Genomic DNA, 24,796 nt, shown 5'->3' with positions numbered 1-24,796 from the left:
ACTAATCTTCTTGATTATCTGGCCGATCCCATAGCCAGAAATGTCTAAGTGTCTAAGAGAGAGGAAGCCGCAAGGCCCCTCCGCTCCATACATCACTGTATTAGCAGCTCAGTGGACCAAGGAAGTGCTTCTGTTGGTTGCTGCAGATGTCAGTGAAAATGTCCATTGCGTGACTCTTCCACTTCCCATGAGGATGCCATACTGGTCAGAAACACTATGTAGTCACAGGTGGGCCAGAGACGGGGCTGTGGTCCAGCTCAGGCAAGGACTGAGATGCAGGACAGCAACCTGGGCTACGAAATGGTCCGAATGCTTACAGTCAATAGGGAGCTAGTTCTGAGGCCAGGGGTTTAGTGGGTGAGGTGTGCCAGAATAGCTCACTCACACCAGCTGACCGGATGCTCAGGTTGGTATAGCAACCTAGATGGTGCCCATGGGATCCAGGGTTCAGTCTCCCACTCAGAAGAGCATGCTGTTGGCACAGGAGGAAAGGCTGGCAAGCCTGGTTTGAGATAACACCCCCACCTTAAACCAGTGCCTTAAATCGGTGTTTCCAAACTGTGGGTTCGGATGGGACCCACCAGTGGGTCATGAGCTGATTTTTGGTGGGTCGCAAAAAGTTTTTGACATTTATATTTGATATTTATGTATTGAAAAACTTTGCAAGCAGCCTGGCCTGATCTGCAGAAGAAAACTGTTAGCTGGAATGCTAACCTGCGATGATCTGGTCTAGAGGTCTGGAGGGCAGGAGGGCAGGAGGTCTGGTCTAGAGGGTAGAGCCTCCGTCTGCCTGAAGATAACATCCACAAGGTCGCCAGTTCGAGGCCACCGGCACCGTGCGACCTTGAAACAGCTGACAAGCCGAAGCCGAGCAATTCCATCTGCTCGGAGCGTGGGAGGATGGAGGCCAGGATGTGAAGCCAGATCGGAATGAAACACCTTGAATGTAGTGGTTCTTGAAAGAAAGAACCTTCTTTGAAATTGTAAAAATCCCTATTTAATAGGGATTTAATAAAGCCTGCCTATGTAAACCGCCTTGAATAAAGTCTTGAATAAAGTCCAAGAAAGGCGGTATATAAATACCTGTTGTTGTTGTTGTTGTTGTTGTTGTTGTTGTTGTTGTTGTTGTTGTTGTTATTATTATTATTATTATTATCTCCATACCCCCAAATTAAAATGTCACTTCCCCCCCCCCGTTTTCCCCATTTTTTGTTCCAATGCCAAGTGGGAGGGGCTGCTTACATTCCATTGCTTTCCTCCCCTTTGAAATAGAGAAGGAAGGAAGGGGGAGATTGGAAAGGAAGGATGAAATTGGAGGGGTGCTTTTAATTGAGAAAACGAGAAGGGGGAGGGATGGCGGTTGTGACACTGGTGCTCGGCTCCAGCAGCAAATTCTCATGGACCGGCCCTGTGCACACCTCTGTTTTCCAAAACATTTGTCAACAATCATGTGTGCCATCTCATTTATTTATTACCTGTTTCAATTATTGATGAGTTCTGAGTGCAAGAGTGTTCAAGGCATCGTACAGCAATAAAAGCAGCACACCAACCAAAGGTGAACAGTTCAGACCATTCAAAAAAATCAGGAAGAGGTCAAGAAGGCAAGCAAGTGGCAGCTACACTCAACAACAGACCAGATAATTAAATGACCAACCTGATAAAGCGGGAGGCTATGAGGGCTGGCTCATCCATGAGGCCAGTTGTCTCAGGTGGTGGATTGGTGGAAACCTGCCTGCAGTCTGTCTTTGTCCATTACTCACGTCCACCTGTCTGAGGTAGCCCACTAGATCTCAGCCACATGAGATTCCCGGTCAAGCCTTGGAGTGTCTGACAAGGATTTGTGGATTCCCAATTGTTGCACAAAGAGTCTCTGATACATTAGGTTGGGGTGCCCAAACCCAGGCCCTGGGGCCACATGCGGCCCTCGAGGCTTCTCAATGCGGCCCTCAGGGAGCCCCCAGTCTCCAATGAGCCTCTGGCCCTCCGGAGATTCGTTGGAGCCTGCACTGGCCCGACATAGCTGCTCTCAGCATGAGGGCGACTGTTTGACCTCCCACATGAGCTGTGGGATGAGGGCTTCCTCCACTACTTGCTGTTTCATGTCTGTGATGCAGTAGCAGCAGCAAAGGAAAGGCCAGCCTTGCTTTGTGCAAGGCCTTTTATAGGCCTCGAGCTATTGCAAGACCTTCATTCATTGATATAAGTTCCACCTCTAGTATATTAATTTATGTAAACTTATGCAAATTTATTCAAATTTTAAATGTAAATTAATTCTTCCCCTCCCCTGGCCCCCGGTGTCAGTGTCAGAGAGATGATGCGGCCCTCCTGCCAAAAACTTTGGACACCCCTGCATTAGGTTATCTGGAATGGGAAAGGCTTACTCCTTCCTGTTCACTTACTTATGTGTTCATCCTCCACCCCTCACAAAAAGGGCCGTGTTCAATGAAATCACCTGAAGCTTATTTGTGATTGACTAATGAGAAATCAGCATCCGCTCTGGGGTGAACAGTGGCATCTTGGGAAAAGGTGAGCCCTTCTCAGCTGATGATGGTGCAAGCAAAAATCAGAGTAAGGGTATGCGGAGTTTGTGTTCCTGCCCTCTCTTAAGTGCACTCTCTGAGAACAGTACCGGAATTTCAGATAAAGCACATTTAGCCTCTGAGACATGGGAGGAAGCAGTGACATAGCTAGAGGGGGGCAAGGTAGTATGTTTTGCAGGGAGCCTCTCCACAGCACGGATCGGCCCCTCCCTTTTGCTCCCCCCACCTGGAATGGCTCCAAAGGGAATGGGCTTGCTTGCAAGCTGCGGTGAGGCTCCCTGCAAAACTGAGTGCTTTGCACCCCTTCTAGCTACGCCACTGCACCTGGTTTCTGAACAGGTTGTCTTAGGCTAAGTGTTAGAGCAAAGTGTTGTAACATACCCCCCCCCCCCCAAAAAAAAAAAACCTTTGCAAGGCTGGCCCTTGAAAGCAGTGTCTTGACAGGGAATCACATCCAACCCTCTCCCTTTCCACCCCACCCTTTTGGTTGGAATACTCCATACAGATGCCCTGGTGTGCAGAAAGAGCTGAGTTTTAGCTTGCAATTCTTTCGAGTGTCCTCTTATGCGTCAACAATGTGTGACGCGGTGGCCACAAACAGTGACGTTTAAGAATCACTGGCCTGTGCTATAGGATTGCTAGCACATGGCACATGGGGTGACAACTGCACCATTCATTGGGCTGGGAGAGGGAGTATTATCCTGCGTTCCTCAGAAATCCCGGATGTGTTACTGATGCATCTACTAAATTGGTTGCATAACCACATTAAAACAGAATCTAATACGCACTGGTATTTTTAGCTCTCTTATCCATCCAGCGAGCGCATACAGAAGCAGATGGCTCTTTTCCTTAGTAAAATGCTTAGTAAAAGACTTGGGAACACTGAACTTTTTGGTCCTAGCGCTGCGCAGCTCAGAGAGACGACACTGCCATTTGAACCCAAAGAAGGTCAAGGGCAATACAACTCCATGTGACTTTTAGAAGGGGCATGTGCATGATACAGCTATAGCCCAGGGAACAGATCTGAGGCCAAAGACTTCCTGTTCTGGGGAAAACTGGAGTTCCTTCCAGGCTTATCAAGGGTTGCCCAAAGGGGAGCATAAGAATTGCAGGCAAGAGTTCCTGAGAGACTGCCCCCTACTGATATTCCCCTACTGGCATCAGATTTTGGGGCTTCTTAGTATTGCCCCATAATGGTGTTCTGGAGGCTCAGTCCCCTGGTGCTGCCCTGTGATGGTGGACTAGATGCTATCACTCCCACCACTACTGCAGGTTCAGGGGCTGGCCCAGCCAGAGGAGCCTTCTGAAGGGTGGGCTCTTGGCCGGTGCCTGAGCTGGCTGACCTCTGAGGCCTCCCCAGGCCACGGGAACACGCTGAATGTTCCTCTAGGTTGTATTTTCAGGTTAAGCGGGCCAACATGAGAGCGCAGCTCCAAAACCTCCAATGGGATTTGCCTCCTCTTGGGCCTCTAGCCCTGGTTACCGCTCAAACGGTGCAGGCCTGAGCCTCAACACAAAACAGCAGTTGTGGTACCTGTTGCAACCTACCTGAGATCAAGCTGCAACCCACTCCCGAGTCCCAGGCCACCTGCTGAAGGCTTCTGAGGCTGACAGCTCTGGCCTGGATGGATCAATGGTCTGATCTGGCAGGAGGCCACAGCCTATGTCGTTTTCCAAGGACCTCCAACTTAGCTTGGAAGCTCGGCCGTGCCACTTTTTGCTGCGGTTAATCAGATTTGTTTTTTTGTTTTGATTGTTTTAAATTGTACATATATATATATATTTCTGACATGTGGCACTTAATGCTTTCAGTGTCACAGTCTTTTTTCTTCAAGCATGCGCTCAACCCCTAATGCGCAACGCCAGGGTGCAGAAAGGGCCCGCATCATGTGCAAGCCCTGTCTTGGATGTGCGCTGGGCTCGCTTGCGACAAGGACCCTTTCATCTCTTAATGGCACCCTGTGACTCACACACAAAGAGATCTGTGGCTCTGGTGGGTGAGCGGACTTCAGTGCCCTCCCCCAAGCTGCGACAACCCTTTCATTTTGCACAGCGACTGAAAGCGTAAATAAAGCACAAAGGTGCGATGAGATGGGGACCCCGGGTGCAGATTTGCAGCCCCGCCACAGGAAGCGGTTGTGAACTAATGCAAACAGTTGCTTGCGAAAATAATGTAATTAGCCCTTTCAAGGCTTGAACGCCAAAGGCTGCCACCTGAGCCATTGGCACTGCCTGAGTGGGGTCAGATGTGAAGAGGGCCCTTTGCAGCAAATAATGAGATGATCCAGGAGTCAAGGATAAGCCAGTTAAATAGCTGCCAGCTCGCCATCCATCGGCTCTCCATCCCGCCCCCCTGCCATCTTCTATTCAAGACCCACATAAATAGTCACCTAGAGCAGGGCTGCCCCTCAGCTCTAATCTCCAGTCATCTCAGTGGTATCGCAGGCACACATGTTGGAGGCATCACCAGCAGTGTAGCCAGAGTGGGGGGTACGGCAATTCCTGCAAGTGTCACAGTGTGCCATGTAAGCAGCTGCCCCCCCCCCCACTTGCCATGGGAGCTATTCTGGGCAGCGAAGGCAATACGCAGGTGCTCAGTGAACCATTGAGAATTGCCATCACTGCCCAGAATAGCTCTGACAGCGAGTGGGAGGGGCTACCTTGTAATGCCTGCATTACTCACTGCATCCCCCTCTGGCTACGCTACTGGCCACCACCCCTTTCTTTCCTGATGACCTCAAAGTTATTTAATGGGGAGGGGTCCCAGATAGTCTTGCTGGTCCCTGCCATGAGGTCACCCTGGTTTCAGGCATCGGACCCCCCTCCCCCAGCCCTTTCCCCTAAGGGTCAAATGACTTGAGGCACAGGATTCACGTGACTGAAGTCTCTGGTGGTGCATTGTTGTTTCCCCGAAAAGAGCTTAAAGAGAACATTTGGATTGGGGTTTCTAGAGGCCTAAACTTTTACCCTTACACTGGGGTCCTAATGCCCAAATGCACCCCCCCAACTGGTTTTAGATGTGTGTGTGTGTGGGGGGGGGGATTTGTGTTTGATCTTCCCTTGCCTGGTTAACAACAGCAGGGGCATGTGTGAAATTGGAGCATTGGCAAGGGGGCAAAAGATTAACCCCTCTCCCCCTGTCTGATGGCCCTGATCCAAATTGGGGGACCCCACCCTGGATGCTTTATGAAAAAGGAAAAGACACCAGCAGCTCCAAACATGGAACTTCCACTTCACATCTCATTTCACCCTGGGTTCAGTGGCACAGCTAGAGAGGGTGCAAAGCACTAAGTTCTGCAGGGAGCCTCACCGCAGCGTGCAAGGGCCTCCCCCCCCTTCGGAGCCAGGCGTACACCTCCATTATGCTCCCCCTCCCAGAATGGCTCCGAAGGGGAGGGGGAGGGCACACTTGCACAGCACGGTGAGGCTCCCTGCAAAACGTAGGGCTTTGCACCCTCTCTAGCTACTGCCTGAGGTCCTTTGAGGTGTCAGGAACCAACCCCTGGCCCTTCTGGTTGTATGCAGAACATGAGCTCTTCACCTGAGCTACCCCCTGGGGATAAGAATAGGCTCCCCCTCCCAGAATGGCTCCGAAGGGGAGGGGGAGGGCACACTTGCACAGCACGGTGAGGCTCCCTGCAAAACGTAGGGCTTTGCACCCTCTCTAGCTACTGCCTGAGGTCCTTTGAGGTGTCAGGAACCAACCCCTGGCCCTTCTGGTTGTATGCAGAACATGAGCTCTTCACCTGAGCTACCCCCTGGGGATAAGAATAGGCCCTCAGTTTGGCTGTACTTGTCGTAAGAGGCGACTAAACAGCCACCGGGTAGATGGGACTCGTCAGCCTGGGAAGGCAGCTCATCGGAGAGAAGGAAAACTCTGGTCCCAAACCTCCACTGCCTTGTGGCTACATCCAGTTATGGAAAAGGCTTCAGGAGTCAACCTCCAGGCAAAATCCAGAGCCGGAGTCCCCGAGGCAGTTCATGGCTGAACACAGTCACGTTCTGGCAACTCCTGCGACGCCGCTGGAACCAACCGTATTGGCCTCTGCCTTTCCATTGGACCATTTCAGCGACGTGGAGAGGGGGGATTTGCTGCATGGATAACAGTCTATCCTCCATATCTACTTTACCCAGGCTTTGCGCACTGGAGAGGACACTAACCACCATTCAGAGCGCGATACCATAGTCTTCCGAGACTGAAGGATGCCAACTGTACTGTACAACTGAGTTACAGCATCTCCCTCCCACACAACTATCAAAGGTATCCGACAGCCCTAAGGAGATGCCTTGTTCGATCCAGGCTTAGTAAAGCTTGACGTAGTTCCTTCTAGCTGAGCTGGACCAGCTCTCTGATTCTGTGACTGAGTTGCAATTTCACTTCTACGCATTCCTATTCAGGCAAGTGAGCTGCAGAACATCAAAGATTGGGGGGGGGGGACACATTGCCATAGCAACCCTTCCTTGTGAATTGATGGTTTGCTTGCATCACAGGGCTAGGTGAGCGGTGGGTCATTCAGAGGTGGCACCTTATTTTGCCAACAGGTTTTTTGTAAGAGCCCTTCCTCCTGATGGTGCCAACAAGCAACGCAAGAAGGCATTATAATAAATTAAGCTCTTTTAGCTCAACTTTGGCCACTGTTTCCTGCGCAAATAAAAATATCTGATTCAAGGGAGAAATGAACATGTAGACAGAGCCCATTTCTGCACACTCCTGGTTGGCAACCTTCAGTCTGGAAAGACTATGGTATAAGCCTACAGCACCTGGTATTCCCAAGCGGTCTCCCATCCAAGTACTAACCAGGCCTGACCCTGCTTAGCTTCCGAGATCAGACGAGATCGGGCATGTGCAGGGTTACAGTTGCATGTTCAGTTTTCATATGGGATGATCTGGGGCACTGTCTTCTCATGCCCCCCCCCCCCCGGTCTCTTCCAGCCTTTCTCAATTCTGCACTGGAAAAACTCGATTTCTGCATTCAAAAAGAAAGGGCAGGGCTTTCCGTGGCTGAATGTTCCATGGCTGATGGAGGGACAGGAAGCACCATCTCCTACTGTTTCCTGTCCTCCTGCAAAAGCCAATGACAGTGAAACATAGTGCTTTCACCTCTCTTGCATGGCAGTTTTATATATGCTGGGTTTTCTTAATGCACTGTTTGGAAATTTGGAGATTTGGGTGGGGGGCAGGAAAATGATCTGGATAAGGTCCACTATGGGAGATGAGGCATAGACTGGTGCTGGGCCAACCCACCCGTGAGGCCAGGCCTGTAGCCAGGATTCTAGAGGTGGGGGGGCAACTATTTTTTCAAGGGGGCCAATGATGTCAGGTATCTATACTGGTGGGCAAAATGAAAGGATAAGTATGAAGAAACATCAAATACCCGTAACTCCCCCAAATTTCAGGAAGAGAAAATTATGTGGGTTTTTTTAAAAGATGCATTCATTATCTGTAAAGCAACGTAACAATAATTTGCATAGAATCAATGCATCTCTGCATGCAACATAAAATGTATTGTCTACACAGAAATAACATGCAACATATCCTTTCATTTACACACCAGTGCAATACATAGGCCTGCAATTCTGCAAATGTAAAACATATCACTGTGATGCAGGTAGTATTTACTTGTATTGAAAATGCCTATCTAGCACCTATATAGCGCCTATCTAGTGCCTACATAACACCTATCTAGCGCCTACATAACGCCTACTTAAGGCCTACTTAGCGCCTACATAACGCCTACTTAAGGCCAACTTAAAGCCTACATAGCGCCTATCTAACGCCTATACAGCACCTATTTAAAACCTATCTAACACCTATCTAGTGCCTACATACCTATCTAGCACCTACTTAGAGCCTACATATCGCCTATATAATGTCTATCTAGCACCTATCTAACACCTATATAGCGCCTATCTAGTGTCTACATAACACCTATTTAATGGCTATATAACATTTAGCGCCTATCTAGCACCTACCTGACACCTATACAGCACCTATTTAACACCTATCTAATGCCTATATAGTGCCTACATAACACCTATCTAGCACCTATATAGCGCCTATATAACGCCTATCTAGCACCTATATAGCGCTTATCCAAAACCTTCTAGCACCTATCTAGCGCCTATCTAGCGCCTACATAACACCTATTTAACGCCTATCTAGCACCTACCTGACACCTATACAGTACCTATTTAACACCTATCCAACTCCTATATAGCACCTACATAACACCTATCTAGCGCCTACTTAACGCCTACATAGCGCCTATATAACGCCTATCTAGCACCTATATAATGCCTATCTAACACCTATATAGCGCCTGTCGAGCATCTACATAACATTTGTCGATGACACATTCATTGCTGATGCATTGATACATATGAAAATAAAATGTATTAACTTTACATCAAAGCAAGAGGAAAGATATGCTAGTCAAATACAGTCACGTCACTGGAACACTAGTTTTTTTTACAATATTCATCACTTTTAAAAAGCAAAGTACAGATGATTTGAATGTATTGAATCTACCTGGTTGAGCTGAATCCTCCCAGCTTTCTGAGAATTGAATCTCCTTAGAAGCAGGGGTGGATCCAGTGTCTGTATTTGGGAGGGGGCCATGAGCACTACCTTCAGAGCCCAAGTCAACCAGGCAGCTAGACCTGGGCTCTCGACTTGGAGCCCAGGTCTACCAGCTGGGTAGACCTGGGATCCCACTTGAGCTTATCGCCTCTGTGGCCATTTGCTGGGTGGGTAGACCTGGGCTCCTGGCTACACTTGGAGCCCAGGTTTACCTGCTGTGTAGACCTGGCCTCGCGCTTGAGCTTATGGCTTCTGTGGACATTTGCTAGGCAGGCAGACCTGGGTCTGGGCTCCCACCTGGACTTGGAGGCCTGGTCTACCTGCTTGGGTAGACCTGGGCTCCTGATTGAGCTTATAACCTACATAAGAAGAGCCCTGCTGAATCAGGCCAAAGGCCCATCTAGTCCAGCTTCCTGTATCTCACAGTGGCCCACCAAATGCTTCAGGGAGCACAAAAGACAGCAAGACACAACCTGCATCCTGGTGTCCTCTCCTGCATCTGGCATTGAGGTAGCCTAATTCTAAAATCAGGAGCTTGCACAGACCGATCATGACTTGTAACCTGTGATGGACTTTCCTCCAGAAATGTGTCCAATCCCCTCTTAAAGGTATCTAAGCAAGTTGCCATCACTACTTCCTGTGGCAAGGAGTTCCACAGACTAATTACACGCTGGGTAAAGAAATATTTTCTTTCTTCCGTCCTAACTCTCCCAACACTCAATTTTAGTGGCTGTCCCCTGGTTCTGGTGTTATGTAAAAGGGAAAAGAACATCTCTCTAGCCATCCCTTGCATAATTTTATATGTCTCAGTCATGTCCCCCCTCAAGCCTCTGTGGCTATTTGCTGGGTGGGTAGACCTGGGCTCCCACCTGGACTTGGAGCCCAAGTCTACCTGTTTGGGTAGACCTGGGCTCCTGATTGAGCTGAAAACCTATGTGGCTGTTTGCTGGGTAAGTAAACCTGGTCTCCCATTCCAGCCAATCTCCTTGACACCCGCCCAGTGGGTGTTCCCCAACACCTGATTTTGCTCTCCATCGTGGCAGGCACCCTTCCCTGCTGGCAGGACAGTTGGGGGGGAGGAGGTTTGCACCCATGGCCTCCCCAGGATCCACCCCTGCTTAGAACCTTTCCCACACTCAAGTTCTTGGTTCTCTTTAGCTCAAATGCTTTCCATGTTTTCTCCCACCAGAAAAAGGGTCTCCCCAGCCCCCAAGCAGCAGCCATTAATTTTAAAAGTATATCTGAAAGGCAAGAACCTGCCCCCAGGATTTCTCCAAACAGAAATATCTCTCCCCCCCCCCGCAGTAACATGATAGTAATTAGCATGTTCCACAGTAGAAGAAACAGCCCCCTCCCTTCCCCCAGCAAGTACAAGGAGAAATCTCTCCCAACCTCCTTGTAGCTGCTCTTGACCAGCCCCTCTCTGGATGGAGACAGAGTGACCAGAGGTCATAACCAGAGCCCCCCCAGGACCCTGTTCTACACACTCTCTCTCTCCTCCCCAACCCCTGCCAGAAGCACCTTCCTGTGCACAAAAAATGTGGCAGAAGGGGCTTCAAATCACTCCCAATTGATGCCAGATTAGATAGAGGACAGGTTTGGAAAAAATGCTGGGGGGGGGCCAAACTGCTGCCCCCCCAGCTATGGCCCTGCATGAGGCCAACCAGTAGTGTTGCTGGGGGGGGGGCGCACGGTAAGTATTTCATGTTCCACAGTGTGTAAGTAGCCCCTCCCACTCACCATCAGAGCCATTCCGGGGAAACATCTTCCTCCTCCTCCCTAGATTGGAAAAAGAGGGCTGGAGGGGAACAGGAAGTGTGGAGGAGAAGAGAGTGCTGCCACCCAGGAAGCAGGAGGGACAGAGGCCAGCACATCAACAGGTAAGGGGAAGCATCTTTGGCACATCTGCTCCAGCTCCAGCAGGTCTTTGTCCAGCTTTGGGTTTGCGTTCTGGTCATACCATTTGTTATATTCTAATCCCAGGATTTAATTCTGTCCCCAAAAGTTTGGTTGGCCTCCTTCAGTCTCGAAAGACTATGGTATAAGCCTACAGCACCCTGTATTCCCAGGCGGTCTCCCATCCAAGTACTAACCAGGCCTGATCTTGCTTAGCTTCCGAGATCATGGTAGAAGCCTACAGCACCCGGTATTCCCAGGCGGTCTCCCATCCAAGTACTAACCAGGCCTGACCCTGCTTAGCTTCCGAGATCATGGTATAAGCCTATAGCACCCGGTATTTCCAGGCGGTCTCCCATCCAAGTACTAACCAGGCCTGACCCTGCTTAGCTTCCGAGATCATGGTATAAGCCTACAGCACCCGGTATTCCCAGGCGGTCTCCCATCCAAGTACTAACCAGGCCTGACCCTGCTTAGCTTCCGAGATCATGGTATAAGCCTACAGCACCCGGTATTCCCAGGCGGTCTCCCATCCAAGTACTAACCAGGCCTGATCTTGCTTAGCTTCCGAGATCAGACAAGATCAGGCATGTGCAGGGTAACAGTTGCTGTCAAAAGTTTAATGTTTGGACATCGTAATTCCCATTCATGTGAATGATGTGTACCAAGGGACTAGACCTCAACAACAGGTCTTTGCGTGTCACTGATTGCTAGCGGGGGGGGGGGGGTTATGTTTGGAAACAGATACCTTAGAAATCAATTTTATCAGCATTTTTCTAATACGGGTTGGGTATCCCTTAACTGACTTGCTTGGGACCAGAAGCATTTTGAATATTGGATTTTTCCATATTTTGGAGGCAGCAACTGTTACCCTGCACATGCCCAATCTTGTCTGATCTTGGAAGCTAAGCAGGGTCAGGCCTGGTTAGTACTTGGATGGGAGACTGCCTGGGAATACCGGGTGCTGTAGGCTTATACCATAGTCTTTCGAGACTGAAGGTTGCCAACCATCCATATTTTGGAATACTTGCATATATGAGAGATCTTGGGGATGGGGCCAAAGTCTAAACACAAAATTCATTTATGTTTCATATATCCCTTATACACATAGCCTTATACACATATTTTAAATAACACGGGCCAACACACATTTTGCTTCCTTAAACGCTACACCAATTCCTGGGTATATTTGGGGTGCCGACTCCAAAAATGGCATCCGTTTTGCCCTATCACTTCTAGTTTTGGAGACACGGCATAGCCTCTTTAGTGAATGGTTCAAGCAGCTTCCTCATGAGGAAGCCTACACCATGGCTTCCTCATGAGGAAGCTGCTTGAACCATTCACTAATGAGGCTATACCGTATCTCCAAAACTAGAGGTGGTATAGGGCAAAACGGATGCCATTTTTGGAATCGGCACCCCAAATTCATATCAAACCACCATAAAGTTTGGGAAAAACTTTTCTGACCCTCAGTTTTGGAGGCCTGCGTAATTTTGTGCATGAAACAAGGCTTGTAAATGAAACACAGTTTGCGATTTTATTTCTTTAAGCAAAAATGTTTTTTAAAAAGTCATGTTGGCTGACTGTTGACTTCTGCCAATGCAAAGATACTAACGCTGGATTATCCTACCAGCGGTAAAACATTTTTAACATTTGGTGGCAGGGACGTGCAGTGAGTGGGGAGGCAGGTGAGGCAGAACCTCCCCACAGGAGTCCTTCACAGCCATGTGAGGCACGCAAGCACTCACAACCCACAAGCACTCACATGTGCTCTGCGCATGGGTTGTGAGTGCTTGCATGCCTCACATGGCGGCGGCGGTTTTTGAAGGACTCCAGCGGGGAGACTCTGCTTCACCTGCCTACCCACCCACCACAAGTCCCTGTTTGGTGGTGATGAGGTAGAGACACTTGAGCAGTGATATGGGAGGGGGTGGGATGCACAAGACATATGGAAGTTTGTGAATCGGATACGTATAATCCTGGGGTCCTATTACTAAGCATGCAAGTTCTTTGCTTAATTCTTCCAGAGGGCTATTATCCTTGGCTGGATCTGTAGGTTAAATATCTCGTCTTTCCACTTTACTCTTTTTCATTGCTTCATTGTTTAGGGTTATGCCTCCATCTCATTGCACACAATGGGGGCATTCATGTGAATTGTTTGGTCGACCAAAAAAAAAAAAAGAAAAGAAAGAAAAGCCAAAATGAAAGTGAATGAATAACTTTGAATGGGGAAAGAGTCATTGGAACACTCAGACATTCAATCCATTGCCTGGAGAGGTTCGGGGTGGTGGGGAGAGAGGGTAGGACAGCCATTGAGGGAAGAACACGCACAGAAACTGGAAAGTGGCGTAACTCGGGGCAAGTAAACCATCTGTTTTAGAAGGAGTCATGGGTCTTTGCGCAACCCCGCTTTTGCCCTCCAGCTTGTACATGGTTGCTATGGCAATGTGACCCAGGAATACAAGATCCACGACTGCCATCCCCTGGGCAAGCATTGGATTGCCCTTTTCAGGCCAGCGGCAGCCTGTTTTAGAAGTGCGGCTTCATGCCTTAGCTCAGAGCACACCTAAATCGTGGCCCATCCCTGACTTGTCAGAACGGACAGGTGACACTGCCTTCTGGAGAGCCCATCTCGGCTAGCATGATTGACATCAACGAGCAGTGGTTTGGTCTCAGGCAGGGATTCTTTTTGGCTGTACCTGGAGATGCTGCCAGGGATTGAACGGGTGCTCTACCACCGAGCTCCAGGCCCACCTCTCATGCAAGGGGCTCTTATGTATCCCAGGCATCTCCTGCTCCTGAGACCCACTTCATGATGCTGTGGGGTGCATAAGGCAAAGGTGTGGGCGGGACCTTGATGTTGACCTGCTCGCTTGCACAGAACAGACACAGGTTCACGGGCAGTGCAAGGAGGGCTGCAGACCTTCGGTGTGCGTCAGCCCCCGCTCAACATTCCAGCCCTTTCTCTGGTTGTGGCGTGAGTGGGAAAAACAGTGAAACAAAACGGCAGAATTAAGTGGACTTTTAATGGTTAACACAAAGGGTTATGTGGGGGGTTTCTGTTTTTATAAAGAGGGAAGAAGATGCTGATGCCTCTGCACATCTCTCTGAATTAAATCGCACCCGCTGTTTTAATCTGCAGTGCAGGACAGCGGCAGGCCGGTTATTCTGAGATGCAAAACTAGAAGCAGAACACAGAGATCAAATATCATTTAAGGAAATAACCACTGAACGGTAAGATGCCCAGAGAGCCGATTACAAAGCATGCCCGAGTTACGGTGATTGTGTGGTTATTTCCCATGGGAAAAGTCCTGTGACCAGCCTCATCCACATGGTTCAGCCATTAGACAGTCTCTCCCCCTTGGGATTTGCTCCCTGAAATGCAGTTTCCACCAGCTGGGCGACCACTGAAGGGGCACCTGGGCATGGCAAAATTAAGGGCACGGCTCAGCAAAAACATCCCCCTTGCAACTAAAATGGGCAGCAGTCACAAATTCACCATTCTGTTGTGCCACACACACACTGAGTCTCTTTCTCCTTGAGGATGTCCGTGCCGAGGAAGTATCTACCGGACCCTGCCATAAAGCAACCATTCATTGCTGTTGCTTGCACATAATTCATGCCAGGGATACATAAGCACCTCCGGAGAGGCATTCATGCCCACTTGCCCCCAGGCAGTGGCGTGGCTAGAGGGGGTGCAAAGCACTAAGTTTTGCAGGTGCCTGAATGCACCGTGGAAGCGGCCCCCTCCCCTTCAGAGCCATTCCAGGTGGTGGGAGCAAAATGGAGGTGCATGCCGGAGAAGACTCAGCAAAGAGTTGAATTCCTCCGTTTTGCTCACCACCACCTGGAATGGCTCTGAAGGGGAGGGGGGCGCTTGCACAGTGCATTCAGGCACCTGCAAAACTTAGTGCTTTGCACCCCCTCTAGCTACGCCACTGCCTGGGGGCAAGTGGGCATGAAGGCCTCTCCAGAGGTGCTTATGTGGTTCACCTCCCGGACTTCGGCCCAGAGGATGGAGAGAACCAAATTCATGTTACTTGCTCCACAGCTGCTCAATAGTGCCTCAGTTTCCCCGACTCCCACTTAGTTTTGCAACAAGCAGCATAGCCTAGCAAAGAGGTATTGCAACAGGGAGAGAAACAGAGCCTGCCTGCTTCTGAAAGGTACTAGTGACTCCAGGGTGGTAGCGAAGGAGCTGCCTGTCGGCCTAAGTCACATAAATGCATTTTCTGAGCCACAGCCTCACCTCCTTCCTTCAGGGTCTTTTCCTGCACTGCGCCACCCGTGTCACCCCCTCCTGCCAGCTGACCAATTTGGATCTGGGAGATGCCAGCCAGCTTGGAGTGCCACAGTTCTGTTGCGGGTTGGGGTGAGGAGTCTTTCCATGGTTTTTTGTCATTTTGTGTTGAGATCACTTTGACGTGGCCCTTCGTGGAGAGCATGGTGGTTTGCACAGTGTCTGCCACAAGATGCTCATGCACGACAGTGGGATTCAGGTTTCGCTCTGGACTGTCTGCATTTCTGGGATTGCCTCCTCTCGATCTGGTTCGTCTTCGCTCATTGTCATTGCCTGGCAACTTAGTATGACTGCGATGATAGCGAAAGCCAGGGCCCCGAGGGAGAGATAAAAGCTTTCTCCAAGGATGATGCTCAGCTGGAACTTCCTCACGTCCACCTTGTGGAGCCACATGTTGATCGTCAGGAACCACCACCAACATATCGAAATCAGAGTCACCAGAAACAAACCTGTAGGGAGCGGAAGGAAAGGCCATTATCGAAGCTTGTTATATGAAAACTCTCCTGTTGCCCCATCGAACCAGAAGGAACGTGGTGTGTGGGCAAAATGGCACTTTGGAAACCCATGTCTGTGCCCAGAATCTGGAGGCAGATTGAACTGGGAAATCCAACTGACTTCTAAAGCAACTCCATCTCTAAGGCCTGATGAGACTGAACCGTTTCGACAAGGCTTTGGAATGCCTGTAATTTGGGGATGGAGTGGACTTTGCAAGGGGAAGGGAAGTCCCAAGGCTGGTGCTGAAAAGGTTCTGTCCCAGATCCCAACTGCACCTCCAACAGTAGCAGCCCTCTGCTAATGACTTAATGGGCAGGTGTACCAGAAGGTGGTCTATTCAAGACCTCAAACCGTTTAGGGTGTTACCCAGCACTTTGAATAAGGCTCAAAAACAAGCCAGAAACAAATACAGAGAAACTTCTTCTCTCCAACTGCAACAAAGCGCGTGAGAACATCACTGCACCTGCTTACATTCTCCCTATATTCCCCACCTGTAATGGAAATGAGCAAGATCCCTTGAGGAAACAGAGGGCCCTGTCCTATCCAACTTTCCAATACCGGCGCAGCCACAATGCAGCTCTGAGGAATGGGAACAAACATTTGTTTTCTGAGGGACTACTGGACCTACTGACTGAGTCATGGAGAGAGATGTGAATGAGCTTCTGAGGATTGCTGAAACAGGGACTGCTAGAACAGAGATTGCATGGACTGGTGTGTGGCTGCCATGCCCAAGTCCTGCTGAGGACCAAGGTGTTGCTATGGTGGCTGGAGAAGCTGCTGGCAAGAGAGAGGAGGGAGGAGGATCTCTGCAGGTTGAACAGGTAAGCTACCCTAGCGGTGGGGTGCGGCAGTGCAGAACTAGGGTCATTGTTGGGGAACAAAGGAAAGCTAATGAGCTTAAAATGGGCATAGGTTCTCTAGGTGAAGCTTGGACTGGAAATTTGGCAAAACCCCACCAAACTGTACCCTCCTTTTCCTGTTCCCCCCCCCCCCCACTGATATCACAGCTTTGATTGCAATCATCTTTTGCTCAGTTGTCCCATATAAGTTGCTGGTGCCACAGTGCCAACAACCAGGGTAAGCATGCAGGGCTACTCCATCCAAAGCCTCTGTGTTGCTCCCCCTGCCCAGAATGGCTCCGAAGGGGACGGGGGAGGCCTGCAAAACTTAGTGCTTTGCACCCTCTCTTGCTATGCCACTGGCTGGATGGATTGCTATGTCAGTGTTCACAGGCTTAGAGCCTAAATAGGGACATCACAGAGGCTGATAAAAATGTGTAGAGTGGAGAAAGTCAACAGGGAGAAGTTACTCTCCCTCTCTTACAACAGGCTCCTCTGATGAAACCAGAAGTAGATTCCTGCCAGACAAGGAACCACACTCCTCTACACAACAAATCATTCTTATGGAAGTGACTGGGAAGCGGTGGGATGAAAGGCACCCTTCATTTGAGCCTGCAAGGCCCTTATTAACATTCTGAAAGATGGAAACCCTCCCTTTTCCATGTATGGGCCACAAGAACGGGCTCCGTGTCCCACTTGAGCATTACCTGCCAAAATGTGTAGGGCAGTGGCCAGAGTTACTCGGCAGTTGCCCAGACAGGGCAGCTCCATGAAATCCAGGAGAAAAGCCACAAAGCCAAAGATCAAGCTCATGACGCAAGCAGAAGTCATCAGTATCAACACCGTGTCTCCAGCCACACCTGGGGAATTAATGATCCCTGCCAGGAAGAGAAAATGCGTGTGAGATTGAATTCGGTCAAGTGCACATGGCAAACTCACTAAATATCCGTCACTTTTAAACCCATTTCACTTTCATAGCTTCCCTGCAAGGACCTTAGGGAACTGTGAGATCGCTAGCACCCTTGGGACTGAAGGGCCCAAATTTCCTTGGGAGAAGAGAAGACCTATTGAACCAATGTAAATAACTGGTGTAGCAGCGCACCCACAACGCTGGCTTGTGCTGTTAGTCTGCCAGGCCAGTGGTGCAGTTGACTGCCAGGCCAGTGGTGCAGGACTGGCAACAGCTCTCTCAGTTCTCAGGCAGAGGTCAAGACCAGCACCTGGGACTCTTTTCCTCTGAGGTCTTCTGGTTTGGCTCTCAAAAAGAGAGCAGGGTCAGCCTGCTGAGTTTTCTCAACAGAGCTCTCTTGCTGGAGAGAGCTGGAACAGCACAGCAGAAGCTGCAGCTCGTGGCCTGGAACCAGTCAAACCATGGACAAGATCTCATAACGTGAGGAAATGCCTCCACAGAGACCAAGGTCCTGGTGCTATGAGAGTCAACTGCCCATAAACTGCCTCTAACTCCAACCCCACCCAGATATTTGACCAGTAAGGAGGGCTTCTTGAAGAAAACCTCAGCAGCTGCACTGAACTTGAATCTGTGCCTGCTGTTTCATCAACTGGCTTCTTCTGTTTAACAGCATCATGGAGTCTGTGGGTGATTAATTAGCACAGCTCAATGTCATTATGCCCAGTAAGAGGATTGATCCTGGGATCTTCTGCCTGCCAGAGAGACTCTACCTCCACTGGCAACATATTTTTGCTTTAATTCATTACATACATACATACATTGCAGGCCTGATTCTTTTTATGATTTGCTGCTCTATGCTCTTTTTACCTGACTACTTTTTATCTGACTGTTTTTATGATATGTTGTTAATATGCTTTTATCTGTTTTTAAATTATGTTTTTAATTTGTTTTAACCTTGTTGTAAGCTGCCTTGAGTCCCTCCAGGGAGAAAGGCGTAGAAATAATAATAATAATAATAATAATAATAATAATAATAATAATAATAATAATAATAATAATAATAATAATAATAATAATAATAATAATAATAAATACATAAGAACAAATATAAATAAATGTAACCAACCTCATATGGAGAGGTGGGAGAAAAGTTTTATTTTTTTCATGAATTTTGGTGATTTCCAAAAGCTAGAAGCACAGAAAGTGGTGCTATGTGCTTTTATTCAAAATTTTTTAATTATATTTGCTTTAGGGCACAATCCTAACCAGGTATACTCAGAAGTAAGTCCTATTTTGTTCAATGGGGCTTACTCTCAGGAAAGTGTGCATAGGTTTGCAGCCTTAAAAGCATACTAGGTAGGTGATATAGGCGGTACAACGTCAGCAGAGGAAGCCGCAGTTATTACCCATTAAATAAAAACCAAATAATTTTGTATGCAGATTTCACCTTTTTTTGTGTCTACAAAAATGAGAAGTGCAAAAAGCAGGGTTAGTGTTTTTATTTTGTTACCACCATTTTCTCCCACCTCTGCTCATGTAGAATAACAGCCCAGTCCTATTCATGTCTACTCAGAAGTAAATCCCTTTATGGTCTGCCTACTCAAAGAGCTTAAGAGCTGGGCTGGATCCAGTCAGAGGTCCACCTAACCCAATATTCTGTTTCTGATAGTGGTCCATCAGTAGTGAGAGCCATTTCTACAGTTGCCGCTGTTGGTACTGGCCCTTCTTACTCCCGGTCATCAGCTCATGTTGTTCAGTGCTTTTATGCAGTGATGGGGAACCACTGCTGCTCCCTAGAATGTCCTGGTGACACCGTGTGTGCACAACGAAATCTCTCACACAATTCTGGCAGCCCTGTGGGATACTCTCTCATTCCACAAATCAAAGTCAGGCATAGAGAAGCTTGCCAGTCCTCCATAAGTATCCCCACCCCTCAAAGAAAAAAAACCACTTGATTGTCCCAACACACAGTACCCTCCCATTCATTCCCGGCAAGTGAGGGTCCTCTTACATTCTTCGGTGGTGATGTTCTCCAGATTAATCACTTCCACCTTGTAGGGCACGCCAAACAGATAGGAGGCTGACGCTTTTATTTCGGACACTTTGGGCGACTTGGAGGGAATCAGCAGAATCCACTTGATGAAGGAAATGGCCACACAGAGGCCAGCCAGGCTGATCAGTTGGGTCAGGGCCGCCGCAAGGCTGCATTCCGTGGCCAACGATAGCTTGTTAAATTCTGCATGGGTAGCCTGGAGGTCCTTGTCTCCTTGCAGGACCACAGAATTCGGTAGCTGTCTGGATGACTGCAGGTTCTCATCTCGTGCGGAAGTAGACATGGGGACCTGCTTGAAGGAAAAAAAGAGTGGGACCAATTCATTAAAGATTCTGCTCTGCCCCATTTGGGTATCCACCAGCTCATGTCCCACTAAAGGAGGCACTTTTTCAGTGGCTTCATGCCCAGTTCCTGCCCACACAAAACATCAGCATAACTTTGACCCACGTCTCACATGTACACCAAGCCAGCCCCTCAAAACTTGACTCCGGTCCTTTCCCCTCCTGTCTTTGATCCTACTCAAGATCCTCGTTGGGGGTCATTTTATCTATCTCCACAACTGAAATCCTTATCTTCAGTGCCCCCCCCCATTCCCCTCATCAGCTAGCTTTCACCTCTGGTCCAATTCTGTGTCCCCCCCTTTGTCTTCGTCACTGCTCCTGGATTTCCAGGGCAGTGGCCAGGGTGTCCTCTTTGTCCAGCTGAGTCTCGTGTGTCGGCTTCTGGTGGGACCAAAAACATTTCTGTTCAGGTCAGCCCTCACCTTAGTTTCCATTATTTACTCATTTTTTATCCCCAAAGGGCACTCAAAGCAGCTTATAGAGTCACAAAAACAGCATTTAAAATTATAACGTACAATATAAACATTAAAACATCCTTAAAATATCAGCAATTAAACAGAAAATCAGCAGCAATCCCCTCTTAATAAGGGCAAAGCCTATAAAATCTGTTCCTTGCCACCTCCCACCTCCATAGGTGATGGCACTCCATAGGTGAGGCCCTTGATTCAGATCTCAGTTTTTAGAAGTATGGTCAATAGCCAATGGTTCCACCCACCCCCCCTTGGGATGCGACTCTTGCTTGTGTTTTGGGGTCTGTTACTGTGCTGAACTGTTACGGTCAAATCCAGAAAGATCCAGCAGCCCATCACGGGGATTCTTGAGGCATGAAAGGCCCACAAGAATCCCCTTGAGGGCCACCCTTGTCCTAGAAGGCCTTTCATGCCTTATCCTAGAAGGCCACCAGCACCACTGGATGCAAGCAATAGGTCTCCAGAACAACCCCATTTCTCATGACCTCATTGTGGGCCCAACCTGGTTCTTGACAGCTCTGTGACTCCAGCACTCAGACCCTCTATAATCCCAGCCCTGTTCAGGCTCCAGCTCCTTCTTGGCTGTTTACTGAGGCCCCCACCCCCAAGCCAACCACCCCCAGGTTGGTTGGCCTACCAAGCCTGGCAGCCTAAATGTCTGCCGTAGTCACCCTAAGCTAGAACAGCATATGCTGTCTGCAGATATTTTTCAGGCTCACGCCTTGGGTCTAGCCTTCAACTGTAGCCTCTCAGTGGTTCTACTCCGGAAGGATACATTCTCAAGCCTTCCCCCCACCCCTACTGTCGTCTCCAGCCTCTGCAGACTTCTGTTGACTGCAGGGGCCCCAACCCTACACATTATCATCATGGTGTCATGAGTGGGGTGGGCCGGTAAGTTATACCAATCTACCATCAACATTATTAATTATTATTATTATTATTATTATTTTAAATATTGCATTCACTTTCTGAACACGAAGGCAGGAACTCTAGCAGCCCCGGTGGGTAATAGGCATGCATTATTACCAACCCTGATCTTGTCTGATCTCGGAAGCTAAGCAGGGTCAGGCCTGGTTAGTACTTGGATGGGAGACCCCTTGGGAATACCAGGTGCTGTAGGCTTATACCAGAGTCTTTCGAGACTGAAGGTTGCCAACCATTACTAACACATTCAATATATAGCAACAACTGCTTTTCCATTACATAGGTGACCCCCCCCCAAGTGTTTCAGCACCAAACCCAAAATACAATGAAACAATTAAAAACAATTTAAATCCAATTTTAAAAATCTATTGTGCAAACAGGAGTACCAAAGGATCAGACATCTACAAAGGGCCAATCTTTACAGTACTAGAGCTTCAACATCCCATGTGGAACACCTTGACAATGTTCCCACCAATTTATCCTGAAATGGAGGTGGGGGGGCCGAGTGGAAACTCTCTGGATGAACTTTATGAACATGTGGCTGCAGTCCAAACAATGTCTATGTCCAAGTTTTGGATTTATGTTTGTGTCACTTAGAAGACAAAATCTGGAACCCTTTAAGATTTCTCTGCCAGGACACACATTCTCAGGGCACAATCCTAACCAGGTCTACTCAGAAGTAAGTCCTATTTTGTTCAATGGGGCTTACTTTCAGGAAAGTGTGGTTAGGATTACAGCCTTAGAGATCTAAGATTTTCCCTTTTACTATTGTACTGGCCACTATTGTTACCTTGCACATGCTTGATCTTGTCTGATCTTGGAAGCTAAGCAGAGTCAGGCCTGGTTAGTACTTGGATGGGAGATCGCCTGGGAATACCAGGTGCTGTAGGCTTATACCATAGTCTTTCGAGACTGAAGGTTGCCAACCACTGACAATGGCTGTAGGTAACTTTGAGACATACAAAATTATGCACAAAATGGATGGAGTGGATATAGAGGGATTTTATTTTTCCTCTCACGCAACACCCACTGTCAGGAAATTGAGTGTCAGGACAATTAGAATAGACAAAAAATATTTCTTTACCCAGCATGTAATGAGTCTGTGGAACCCCTTGCCACAGGTTGTGGTGATGGCACCTAGCCTACATAAGTTTAAAAGGGGTCTGGACAGATTTATGGAAGAAAGGTCTATCACAGTTTACAAGCCATGATGGATAGATGCAACCTCCTGGTTTTAGATGTAGGATGCCTCAGAATACCAAATGCAAGAAAGGGCCAGGATGCCAGTATCTTGTTTTTTTTTTGGGCTCCCTGAGACATCTGGTGGGCCTCTGTGAGATACAGGAAGCTGGACTGGATGGGCCTTTGGCCTGATCCAGTGGGGCTGTTCTTATGTTCTTAACTACAATTCCCAGGAAGCCTTGCAGGTCTCTTGTTATCTGGTGTGCTCCCTGGGGCATTTGGTGGGCCTCTGTGAGATACAGGAAGCTGGACTGGATGGGCCTTTGGCCTGATCCAGTGGGGCTGTTCTTATGTTCTTAACTACAATTCCCAGGAGGCCTTGCAGGTCTCTTGTTATCTGGTGTGCTCCCTGGGGCATTTGGTGGGCCGCTGTGAGATACAGGAAGCTGGACTGGATGGGCCTTTGGCCTGATCCAGCAGGGTTCTTCTTATGTTCTGAAATGAGATGGTTTGTTGCTCAGATTGTCCTTTTGGAAAGGTAATTTCCACACTCTGGCTGAAGTATAGGAAACCTTATTTATAAGATCTGCAAAAATCTTATGAGCATTGTAAATAAAACTGTCTTTAAAAGTTCTCTTTTTAACTTAGCAAGCCTTCCTCTGACAACGTTTGCAATGAGCTGACACACTGACAGCAGATTAAATTAAGCACATGCAGTTTGCAAAGACTGTGCACTTATTTTGCTCAGAACATTCATTCAAATTAATTCAGAAGCATAAATGGAATTAATTTGAATGTCAACATCACATTCTCTCCCCCCCCCCCCCCGAGTCTCCACTTTCAGCTTTTCACATGTACACGTACAGCATCTGTAATGGTGGCAAAAAACTCAGGATCAAAATTGACATTGTATCAGCCTGCTGAACTGATCATCACACAGAGTGACTTAAGAGGGAAAACGCCCTACTTTTCGCAGCCTCAGACAGGAAGTTCATTAAAAGATTTCCCCCTTACATTATGCTCAGTTTTTGCTAGCACAGATCATATGAAAATATCAGTATCTGGGGGCAGGAGGGGGTGTGTGGAATTGGAAGATCCAATGGCATGACCAAACTAGGCAATTCATGTTAATGTCATTATTTTAACCCATTTCTGCCCAGCCCACAGGTGTAAACATTTGATCCCCGTTACGTATATGCAACGTTGGGCAGAAATGGCTAAAGGTGATAGAAAATAAGGCTGCAATCTTAAACATTCTTCCATGGGAGTGAGCCCCACTGAATGGGATTCATTTCTGACATGCGGTAAGCACATTGTTTTTTAAAATCTGAACAGATTATACAAAAATTCATTAAAGGAATCCCGGTACCAAAAAGATGCTCAAAATATAGCCCTTTTGGGACAGGGAGCCATTTATCTGATTTTCACTGTAAACCTTTGTGAATTTGTGTTAAACAGTATATAAATATTTAATAACAATTATAAATCTGGTGACATTTGGTGAATAATAAATCTCTTGCGCCAAAAAAAAAGAGGCTGTAATGGAAATACAAGAAAGTGTCACAAAACATCAGCCCTGTTTTTAAAAAACTGCAGAAGAACGTGGGCTTCAGGCCTCTTTTCCACCTCTTCAGCCTGGTACATACTTAAGACACAAAGTACTTTTCTTCCATCACCACACACAAAAAGGGGACACATGCAAGCCATAAATTATACATCCAAAAATAAACAAATATGATGCCTCAAGGACTTTGTTTTCATCCATGGCTATGATAATTCTTTCATAACACTCGAACATCTGTGGGGCGCAATAGGTGTGTGGAACCATCTCAGCACGCAGATTGGTGGGTGTCCGCAGATCCCTTCATCGATGTCAGCGGCATGTAGATACCAATGGGGAACATTTCAAGTATTTGTCTAATTCAGGGGCCGCAGAGACCCACCCCGAGGGCTGGATCTGTTGCCCCAGGATTATCTGTCCAGGTATGGTAGTGGCGGAGGCTTTGTCCTGCAGTCCCGTTTGTTCAGCTGAATGCCACAAAAATTTACACTTGGCAGCCACTTCCCCTGCGAAAATTGGGGCACAGAGCTTTCAAGGGCAACAGGCAACAAAAGTGGCTGCCTGGCAAGAGTTTTTGAAAAGATCAGCTGGAAAAACTGGGGGCTGTGGCATGGAACAGAAACACTTTACCAGAATAATAAATTTGACAGTATAAAGTCTGTACACATTTTCTTGACACCATGTGTGAGCGTGTGTTTGAATGGA

At 48.1% G+C, this 24,796-nt stretch overlaps 2 pseudogenes; one reads left to right on the top strand and one right to left on the bottom strand.

The window, feature by feature from the left end:
* Positions 1 to 7,289: 7,289 nt before the first annotated feature.
* Positions 7,290 to 7,406, bottom strand: LOC136656283 (5S ribosomal RNA; annotated as a pseudogene).
* A 4,466-nt stretch (positions 7,407 to 11,872) lies between these two features.
* LOC136656741 (5S ribosomal RNA) lies at positions 11,873 to 11,989 on the top strand (annotated as a pseudogene).
* Positions 11,990 to 24,796: the final 12,807 nt, after the last annotated feature.

This window comes from Tiliqua scincoides, chromosome 6 (genome assembly GCF_035046505.1).
Source record: "Tiliqua scincoides isolate rTilSci1 chromosome 6, rTilSci1.hap2, whole genome shotgun sequence".
NCBI lineage: Eukaryota > Metazoa > Chordata > Lepidosauria > Squamata > Scincidae > Tiliqua > Tiliqua scincoides.
This window is presented reverse-complemented; position numbering and strand designations above follow the sequence as displayed.